The sequence below is a fragment of the Entelurus aequoreus genome, linkage group LG20, assembly GCF_033978785.1.
Source record: "Entelurus aequoreus isolate RoL-2023_Sb linkage group LG20, RoL_Eaeq_v1.1, whole genome shotgun sequence".
NCBI lineage: Eukaryota > Metazoa > Chordata > Actinopteri > Syngnathiformes > Syngnathidae > Entelurus > Entelurus aequoreus.
In genome coordinates this window covers 12,394,164-12,399,109 of record NC_084750.1, presented here as the reverse complement: position 1 = coordinate 12,399,109, position 4,946 = coordinate 12,394,164, and positions in this window count along the sequence as shown.

Below are 4,946 nucleotides of genomic sequence, written 5' to 3'. Positions count from 1 at the left end.
CACACTTTATTAGTGTAATATAATAAGTTAATAACCCATAATACACTCTTTGTACTTACACACTTTATCTGTGTAGTATAATAACCCATAATACACTCTTTGTACTTACACACTTTATTAGTGTAGTATAATAAGTTAATAACCCATAATACACTCTTTGTACTTACACACTTTATTGGTGTAGTATAATAACCCATAATACACTCTTTGTACTCACACACTTTACTAGTCTAGTATAATAACCCATAATACACTCTTTGTACTCACACACTTTACTGCTCTAGTATAATAACCCATAATACACCCTTTGTACTCACACACTTTATTGGTGTAGTATAATAACCCATAATACACTCTTTGTACTTACACACTTAAATGGTCTAGTATAATAACCCATTATACACTCTTTGTACTTACACTTTATTGGTGTAGTATAATAACCCATAATACACTCTTTGTACTAACACACTTTACTGGTGTAGTATAATAACCCACAATACAGTCTTTGTACTTACACACTTTATTAGTGTAGTATAATAAGTTAATAACCCATAATACACTCTTTGTACTTACACACTTTATTAGTGTAGTATAATAAGTTAATAACTCATAATACACTCTTTGTACTTACACACTTTATTGGTGTAGTATAATAAGTTAATAACCCATAATACACTCTTTGTACTTACACACTTTATTGGTGTAGTATAATAAGTTAATAACCCATAATACACTCTTTGTACTTACACACTTTATTAGTGTAGTATAATAAGTTAATAACCCATAATACACTCTTTGTACTTACACACTTTATTGGTGTAGTATAATAAGTTAATAAACCATAATACACTCTTTGTACTTACACACTTTATTAGTGTAGTATAATAAGTTAATAACCCATAATACACTCTTTGTACTTACACACTTTATTGGTGTAGTATAATAAGTTACTAACCCATAATACACTCTTTGTACTTACACACTTTATTAGTGTAGTATAATAAGTTAATAACCCATAATACACTCTTTGTACTTACACACTTTATTAGTGTAGTATAATAAGTTAATAACTCATAATACACTCTTTGTACTTACACACTTTATTGGTGTAGTATAATAAGTTAATAACCCATAATACACTCTTTGTACTTACACACTTTATTGGTGTAGTATAATAAGTTAATAACCCATAATACACTCTTTGTACTTACACACTTTATTAGTGTAGTATAATAAGTTAATAACCCATAATACACTCTTTGTACTTACACACTTTATTGGTGTAGTATAATAAGTTAATAAACCATAATACACTCTTTGTACTTACACACTTTATTAGTGTAATATAATAAGTTAATAACCCATAATACACTCTTTGTACTTACACACTTTATTGGTGTAGTATAATAACCCATAATACACTCTTTGTACTTACACACTTTATTAGTGTAATATAATAAGTTAATAACCCATAATACACTCTTTGTACTTACACACTTTATTGGTGTAGTATAATAACCCATAATACACTCTTTGTACTTACACACTTTATTAGTGTAGTATAATAAGTTAATAACCCATAATACACTCTTTGTACTTACACACTTTATTGGTGTAGTATAATAACCCATAATACACTCTTTGTACTCACACACTTTACTAGTCTAGTATAATAACCCATAATACACTCTTTGTACTCACACACTTTACTGCTCTAGTATAATAACCCATAATACACCCTTTGTACTCACACACTTTATTGGTGTAGTATAATAACCCATAATACACTCTTTGTACTTACACACTTAAATGGTCTAGTATAATAACCCATTATACACTCTTTGTACTTACACTTTATTGGTGTAGTATAATAACCCATAATACACTCTTTGTACTAACACACTTTACTGGTGTAGTATAATAACCCACAATACAGTCTTTGTACTTACACACTTTATTAGTGTAGTATAATAAGTTAATAACCCATAATACACTCTTTGTACTTACACACTTTATTAGTGTAGTATAATAAGTTAATAACTCATAATACACTCTTTGTACTTACACACTTTATTGGTGTAGTATAATAAGTTAATAACCCATAATACACTCTTTGTACTTACACACTTTATTGGTGTAGTATAATAAGTTAATAACCCATAATACACTCTTTGTACTTACACACTTTATTAGTGTAGTATAATAAGTTAATAACCCATAATACACTCTTTGTACTTACACACTTTATTGGTGTAGTATAATAAGTTAATAACCCATAATACACTCTTTGTACTTACACACTTTATTGGTGTAGTATAATAAGTTAATAAACCATAATACACTCTTTGTACTTACACACTTTATTAGTGTAGTATAATAAGTTAATAACCCATAATACACTCTTTGTACTTACACACTTTATTCGTGTAGTATAATAACCCATAATACACTCTTTGTACTTACACACTTTATTGGAGGTAGTATAATAACCCATAATACACTCTTTGTACTTACACACTTTATTAGTGTAGTATAATAAGTTAATAACCCATAATACACTCTTTGTACTTACACACTTTATTAGTGTAGTATAATAAGTTAATAACCCATAATACACTCTTTGTACTTACACACTTTATTAGTGTAGTATAATAAGTTAATAACTCATAATACACTCTTTGTACTTACACACTTTATTGGTGTAGTATAATAAGTTAATAACCCATAATACACTCTTTGTACTTACACACTTTATTAGTGTAATATAATAAGTTAATAACCCATAATACACTCTTTGTACTTACACACTTTATTGGTGTAGTATAATAACCCATAATACACTCTTTGTACTTACACACTTTATTAGTGTAATATAATAAGTTAATAACCCATAATACACTCTTTGTACTTACACACTTTATTGGTGTAGTATAATAACCCATAATACACTCTTTGTACTTACACACTTTATTAGTGTAGTATAATAAGTTAATAACCCATAATACACTCTTTGTACTTACACACTTTATTGGTGTAGTATAATAACCCATAATACACTCTTTGTACTCACACACTTTACTAGTCTAGTATAATAACCCATAATACACTCTTTGTACTCACACACTTTACTGCTCTAGTATAATAACCCATAATACACCCTTTGTACTCACACACTTTATTGGTGTAGTATAATAACCCATAATACACTCTTTGTACTTACACACTTAAATGGTCTAGTATAATAACCCATTATACACTCTTTGTACTTACACTTTATTGGTGTAGTATAATAACCCATAATACACTCTTTGTACTAACACACTTTACTGGTGTAGTATAATAACCCACAATACAGTCTTTGTACTTACACACTTTATTAGTGTAGTATAATAAGTTAATAACCCATAATACACTCTTTGTACTTACACACTTTATTAGTGTAGTATAATAAGTTAATAACTCATAATACACTCTTTGTACTTACACACTTTATTGGTGTAGTATAATAAGTTAATAACCCATAATACACTCTTTGTACTTACACACTTTATTAGTGTAGTATAATAAGTTAATAACCCATAATACACTCTTTGTACTTACACTTTATTGGTGTAGTATAATAACCCATAATACACTCTTTGTACTTACACACTTTATTGGTGTAGTATAATAACCCATAATACACTCTTTGTACTTACACACTTTATTGGTGTAGTATAATAACCCATAATACACTCTTTGTACTTACACACTTTACTGGTCTAGTATAATAACCCATAATACACTCTTTGTACTTACACACTTTATTGGTGCAGTATAATAACCCATAATACACTCTTTGTACTCACACACTTTATTGGTGTAGTATAATAACCCATAATACACTCTTTGTACTCACACACTTTATTGGTGTAGTATAATAACCCATAATACACCCTTTGTACTCACACACTTTATTGGTGTAGTATAATAACCCATAATACACTCTTTGTACTCACACACTTTATTGGTGTAGTATAATAACCCATAATACACCCTTTGTACTTACACACTTTATTGGTGCAGTATAAGAACCCATAGTACACTCTTTGTACTCACACACTTTATTGGTGTAGTATAATAACCCATAATACACTCTTTGTACTCACACACTTTATTGGTGTAGTATAATAACCCATAATACACTCTTTGTACTCACACACTTTATTGGTGTAGTATAATAACCCATAATACACTCTTTGTACTTACACACTTTATTGGTGTAGTATAATAACCCATAATACACTCTTTGTACTTACACACTTTATTGGTGTAATATAATAACCCATAATACACTCTTTGTACTTACACACCTTATTGGTATAGTATAATAACCCATAATACACTCTTTGTACTCACACACTTTACTGGTCTAGTATAATAACCCATAATACACTCTTTGTACTCACACACTTTACTGGTCTAGTATAATAACCCATAATACACTCTTTGTACTTACACACTTTATTTGTGTAGTATAATAACCCATAATACACTCTTTGTACTCACACACTTTACTGGTCTAGTATAATAACCCATAATACACTCTTTGTACTAACACACTTTACTGGTCTAGTATAATAACCCATAATACACTCTTTGTACTTACACACTTTATTGGAGGTAGTATAATAACCCATAATACACTCTTTGTACTTACACACTTTATTGGTGTAGTATAATAACCCATAATACACTCTTTGTACTTACACACTTTATTGGTGTAGTATAATAACCCATAATACACTCTTTGTACTTACACACTTTATTGGTGTAATATAATAACCCATAATACACTCTTTGTACTTACACACTTTATTGGTGTAGTATAATAACTAGGGATGTCCGATAATGGCTTTTTGCCGATATCCGATATTGTCCAACTCTTTAATTACCGATACAGATAT